Genomic DNA, 6975 nt, shown 5'->3' with positions numbered 1-6975 from the left:
AAAAAAAAGGGGAAGAAGATGGATAGGAAACAAGCTCAGCCGGGCACTCCGCCTCGCCCGTTACCACACAACCAGGCCAGCACCAGCACCATCCGAGTTTGCAGACCTAGTCAAAAAAGGCCCGTCGTATTACATAGGCCCGGCACGGGTTTCTACTTCTGCCCGTCTCTACGGCTTCCATTTCAATATCTTTCTTTTGCCCATTCATTCATTTCCATTCATGGCACGGGGCCGACATTGTGTAACACATTCCCACCATAACAATCTAATAAACCAGCTGGAAATCGGGGGTTGGATTTGTCAATTCCATTTGATTTCTTTTTTTTTTTTTTTATTTGTTGGGGGGGGGGGGTTTGATTTCCTTGTCATTCAATGGAACCGGCCTCCGCTTCAAGATACGATTTGAACTCTGCTGCCACTACGGCGGAAGCACGCTCTTATTTCCGGATGCATAATACGCACTTGAGCACTTGCCGGAATAGCCAATGTGCTGTTGTTGCTTGTATGCCAATAGTGACACATTTACCACGGAGCTGCTGCATGAATAACAATGAGATACAACAACCCCAAGCCCATCCGTCCTCTTTGACCTCCTACCCCCCCACCCCTCGACGGCCCGGCTTTTTAAATCCGGCAATCAGCAACGACACCGGAACTGAAAAAGAGAAGAAATTTCAAACATTGGAACTGTTTAAATTTATGTAAAATACCGTAAAATACTGCAACGTGGGAAATGCTGGAAAAAGAGCCGCTGGATTTCCAAGTTCTTTGATGAAATCCAACGTCACAAAGTCTCTTTTTCGATCCATCATCAATTCTTGTCTTCCTTTTTTCTTTTTTTGACTATACAGGAAAATAAAAAAAGGTGGGCCGAACAGCCGGCCAAAAAAGGAAAGACGACTATATAGAGGTGACTCGATTCTTCACTTACGATCCCACTCATCGCCGGAACCGTATTTTTTTCTCCTCCGTTCTTTTCTTTTTCCTGTCGGGCCAGCACCTTTTTTTTTTCTTTTCCCGTGTGTTTCCTTTTAACATTTTCTGGTCTTTTATGTATCAAAAGAGACTCTATGGCCATCAGAGTCAGAAGTTGCGCCCCAGTCTACTTTCTTTTCTCTCTCTCTTTCCCCTTTCTTCCAAGACATGTTACATTTGTGATTTAGTTTCTCTTCTTCGCTCGCACCGTCTTTTTCTTCGCCCACTCCGGGGATATAGATTGGCCTCCTGTTTCGTTATTCTCCCTTATTGCTTAGTTTTTTTCTTTTTTTTTTTTGAGAATTGAGCGGCCGGACCGACGTTGAAGCTCAATAAAGAACCAGGAGCCCCGAAGAGAACCAAACAGTCCGGAGTGAGGAAATTAGATCTCGCGACGGCCAGTACGTCTCTTCTTCCAGCAGTAGTAGTAGTCGAGCAGGCAAGAGTATACTTTTTTCCTCCCTCCCCTTGTCTGCTGTACTTTATATAGTAATATACTAGATATACACAAACATACATATAAATATATAAATGAACACAGTGGCAATGGCATCCTTTTGTACGTGAGCCAGGGTGTGTGTGTGTGTGCCGTGAACTTTATTGATCTTCCGGCTGACTTTATGTGTGTGTCTTCAATCCAAAACCGGCAGCAGCAACTCGGCTGTTTGTTTCTTGCACACATCACACAGCAAAAGGTCGGCCTATTTTCTGGCGTGGATATGAAACTTATCAACACCACCCCCCCCCCTTTTCTCGTATGATAGTTTAGTAATAGCGCACTCTCTCCGCTCTATATTACTACTACTACTGTACTGCCAGCAAAGTTGCCAAAATGATGAAAAGTCTTTTTGACATTGAAACTTCCCGAGGAAAAGTTTCCCCTGCCAAACACGGAAGATTCAGCCAGACATATAAAGCGGCACCAGCGCAGTTGCAGAGCATCCATAAGATATTATTAGAGAGATGTATACTATAAAAAACCTTTTGTGATTTCCCTCTTTGCAGCCAGCAGCCAGCAGCTCTCATTTGTTCTTCTCCTTAGTAGACACTAAACGATGGTAACATCTATTTGCGCTGGGGGAGTACCGCGAAATTTCAAAGTCGCTAGAAATAAAACGACATTGTTGTTGTTGGTTTACTTGTTTAGACTGTGCTAATATCTACTCCCCCAACTACTGCACGCCGATTTGTGTTGATTGCAAGTTGCTGCTGATTTAGATCGCCCACACGTTCAATAATAATTCCCCCTCAAAATAAAAATTAAAAAAAAAAAATACAACCCGTCCTCTGTGAACTAACCTCTCAAATGATGATGATTCATAGTGACGACGAGCGGATGATGGATTGTTCGTCTCTCTACAGTGGCAAAAGCGGAAGTTGAGCTCCCCCCCCCGTTTCCCGGAGAGGAAGTCTGGATACGTCGGGATATGTAATGATACAACACACACACACGCCCGAGCTCGACTCACGCATGGACCACTTTCACGAGATTGCAAAGTTTCGCCATATTTATAAATTGTTGTGTGTGTGTGTGTGTGTGTGTAAGAGGGGGAAAAAAACTTTATGTTATCAATTTCACTTTGCCGAGGAAAAAAAAACAATTCAGAGAGAAAAATAAAATAATAATAATAATAAAAAGAATGAAAAAACTTTGGGCGAATTCGATGATGAATGGATGGATTAGATCCACGTAACAAATATTTATAATACTCGGTACCACGCCAGCTTAGTATATGAAAGTCGGAATCTTGATATCCAGCCCCATAATCTATTTGAAGTATTTCATTCATCAACGTCGACTATAAACCGGTTATATCCGATAGTCTCTCTCATACATATAAAACGATATGAGGTCACGGAATGGGAATGAAACAAAAAGGTGATCTGTTTTATTACGTATCGGTTTTTCCACGAATGAGATCGGTAATAGATTGATAGACATCGGCGGAGTGGGAATACAGACTAAAGGATTTATAGTCGATGTTGTACATCTCCCGACAAGGCACCCCCCCTAAAAAAAGATGTGGGCTTGTGTACGTGTGTGTCTCTACCGATTATTAGAAGGAAGTGAAACAGAGGAAAAAACCGGATATGCTTTCCGCATGGCCGACATGCCCAGGGAAGTCTGACAACAACAAAAAATGGACGTGACGTTTCTCAAGAAATAAAGATGAAAAACAAACAAGAGAAAGAAAACAAAAGATTGAAACACACGGAACTAAAAGTATTTCGCTTCTCTTATTTAAGAAACCCGAGTATTTGATATTAAAAGGAGAAAAAACAAACAATAAAAATCGGGGCCCGGTTTATATTGCGTCCCATGTTTCCCTCCCGTTCGACCAATATAAAAACAAAAGAAAAAAAATGAAGAAAATGCGCTGCATCGAATAATTCCAGTCGAGAAGATTCGGAGAATACAAAACAGCGGCGGAACAAATCTACAAGACACTAGACAGAACACGCAGCAGCAGCAACACAGAGAGACAATTTTTTTTTTGTCTTTTCTTTTGCTTGTTGGTCGTTTGACGGGCGAAAATACATTCGCTTTTATTTATAAATATGTGAAGCGCACAGCGCAGCCTGTCAGCCTTTTCCCAACCGCCATCCAATCAAACGCAGCGCTCCGGCGATATCCATTTCATCCCCAACGGAAACAAAAACAAAACAACAACTTTTCCTGGTATTCTTTTACTAGAATGAAAATCAGGAAAAAAAGAAGAAGAAACCGACGTCCAAATGGCCTTAATACGTAACCGGGAGACAGCAGCCAGACAGGAAGAGTCTGAAAAATAGATTGATCTTTAAAAATAGGATGATGGGGGAAAAAAAAACCTAAATCAAATCAAATTTGGAAGCTCTTTCGTGGTCTAGGTGATGGTGTCGTGATTGCTGAACCCGCGACAGACATTTTCTTTTTATGACGTGGAAAATGAAGCGAAATGTGTGTGAAACGATCGGATAAGGCGCTTAGAAATTGCCACATACATATAAGAGCGCACCAGATTTCGTTGTTGCTGTTTCACTGCGGATAAAAATCTAGTCGAATCAATAACACAAAAGAGAGAGAAGAAAGAAAGATAGAAAGAAAGAAAGAGGCTTTACGGTTTCCATCATCGCCTTGTTTGTATGTTCATCTAACATTGAAAATCCCCAACCAATAAAACGGGCCGTATAACAAGAAGAGTGACGTAAAAAAGGACAACCTCGTCTTTTTCTTTTTTGCCTTTCCACTAGGATAAGAAAAACCCCGGGCCGACGTACACATATATATCCATTCTCTTTCCAATGTGAAAGTCGAAAAGACGCGAGCCAAGTCTAGCATAGAAACACACACACACCACTCTTTTTCCCGACTTGACAAGAAAAAGAGTCAGAGCGAAAAGAATTCTTCTTATTTTTATTTCTGCCCGCAAGAAAAACGACCAATCACTCGACTCTTCCCATATTGAAAACAGAGTGTCTAATATAAAATTGACGTAGGCCGGAGCAGTAGCAGCTCGTCCTTGTTGTCTCCCATTATGTCTACGCGTGATACATATTGGAGATTACAGACGCGTGTTCTTTTTAGCGGGGCCGCTAAAGAGCTAAAAGGTCCACGTCTAGCGCTCTGCTGGACGCGCTTCGTTTACCATTTATTTCTCTCTTCCGGACGGAAGGGGCATGGCAATATATAAACTCCGTTGAAAAAGTAAAACCCCCCCCCCCAAAAAAAACAGGAAAGTAAGACGAGAGGGTAGGATCGATTCTTGGTGGGTTACCTTAGTAACTCCACGAGAGGGAAGCAAATGAAATGGATATACCGAGGGATATACAGTGCGCGACTTGGTTGGTTGGCTGAGAGTTTGGCGGGCGACAAAGTGGCGAGTTGCGACTCGGTTATTAATTGAAAACTCAAATGACGATTCTATAGAAAATGGCAAGCGGACACACTGTGTGACTGGCATATAATCTAAATGAGATACCCCGCATGCAGCGGAGATGGAAATAGACAAGACTAATAATCAAAGCATATAATAAAGACAAATCAGCAGAACGCCAACTACTGTACGTATCCCCAACCGAAAATCTTCTAGTTAAATGATGATGACTGTCGCTTCCAGTTCAATGCACTGCCCTTGCCCACCCCGGTCCAGCTCTCTTCGTTCCGCTTGCGAGAGAGATATATATATAATCACTGAAGCAGCAGCAGCAGCAGCAGCAGCAGCAGTTACAATGGCAAGTGTCTGTTGGGGACGGAACAGCATCGCTCATGTCTCGTATTCCCCTTTTTTGTGTCACAATCCTCTCTCGGTGGACTAGTAGTAGTCAGTGCGCTTGTAGCTTAGGAATTGGACATTCGCCTACGTCATTTCCATCCGCTGTTGTTGTCCAACAAACGACAGTCGCTGTGTGTCATTCTTTTGCCAAATGGGACAATCGGCCTCTGGTGCCTTTCGCCGGACGGCCGTGACTCGTGTGGGTGTCGCATGAAGTACCGATACTACTTCTCCTTTTTTTGTGTTGCCGTCCAGCGGCAACAATAACAACTCAAACGGGACAAACGGCTACAATTTGGCGATGGAGGGAGGCAGTAACTAACCGATAGGGAATGAATTGAGCCCATCGATGAAGAGGGAAATACAAGATAGTTTCGAGTCTCTACGTACCGAAAGGAGATTGATCAACTAGAAAGCTTTGAGCGAGATTTTGAAGATGATGCTTCCTAGATTCTTTTTCCCCGTGCCATCTGATGAATGGTCCGCTTAGACTGGGCGATTTTTATTATAGAGTCGCTTGTAGTCCCTTTAACGCCCCACTTTATTTTTCTTTTTTCTTTTTATATTATAGTTTCGCCTATTTTCATTTATGATTTTCCTTGTCCGGAACCGGCCATCCGTGTACTATGTACAGCATCTTGGCCCGAACGGGATATAGCCTCTCTCGGCGGATGTACCAACATTTTTCACGATCCGTGTGAATCTGGAACGACAGTTCTAAGAGACATAGACTAGAATATATAGTGCATTATAAACTAACGGTGTGTCCGCGTTTGGGACCGAGAAAGAAGAAAACAACTACTGCCGGGGATTTATCGTTCAATCACCATAGACGGGAGAGAATCAACTCACCAGAGTGGACTCTGTCCGGACCAGGGGCCGTCCGTTACCAACACCGACGATTCACGCATAGAGAGAAAGAAAAAAAGGAAAGGAACCACAAAACTTTATTTTTATTTTTTTTTTCAAAATGCAGTGAGGATGAAAGTGATGAGACAGGGCCAGCAGATCAATACATTTGGAACTGGCACGACGATTTTCTCGTCTCGCAATCTGAGCTTTATCATCATCTCTATTTCTCTCCGCTCTCCATGTAATATTATGCCGAGGAAGAAGAAGGAGAGAAAAAACGAAGAAGAGAGGGGAACTCTATTAAACGATCAGTGGAGTTGATGGCCACTCATGCATATAGAGAGCAAAGAGTGAGACAACAAAAGCGGGAGCAGCCACCACCACACACTATATGAAAGAGAGTAGCAGTCGAATATAAAAGCGGGAAAAAAAAGTTTCGGTGAAATAGCATTTGCATAAGCGTCCGCTCACCAAATCGGCTCATTCACCAACAAGTCAATTACACAACACCGCCCACGAGGAAAGATTCACAAAGTGTGCACAACCAAAGGCAGTGATATAAAAATCAAATAAAGAAGAAGAAGAAGAAGCGAAAAATATGATTTTATCTTTTTTTTTAAAAATAAAAGCCGATATAGAAATTTAACTTTTTTTCTTTCTCTTCTATCGAAATTAAAAATAATAATAACAAAATTGGGTGGGGTCCTACACTACGGATTTCATGAACTGGAAAGCAACTTGAGGCAGTGCTCCGAGGGGCGCCTTATTACTGCGATTCCTCGAACTCCTTTCCAGTTTCCATCCCATTCTTTTCTCAAATTATTACTATCGTTATTTGCTGTTGGCTCGAGAGTCCAACCAGAGTTCAGAGTATTTTTTTTAACAAACTATC

Source organism: Daphnia pulicaria, chromosome 1 (genome assembly GCF_021234035.1).
Source record: "Daphnia pulicaria isolate SC F1-1A chromosome 1, SC_F0-13Bv2, whole genome shotgun sequence".
NCBI classification, from domain to species: Eukaryota; Metazoa; Arthropoda; class Branchiopoda; order Diplostraca; family Daphniidae; genus Daphnia; species Daphnia pulicaria.
Note: the sequence above shows the minus strand (reverse complement) of the source record.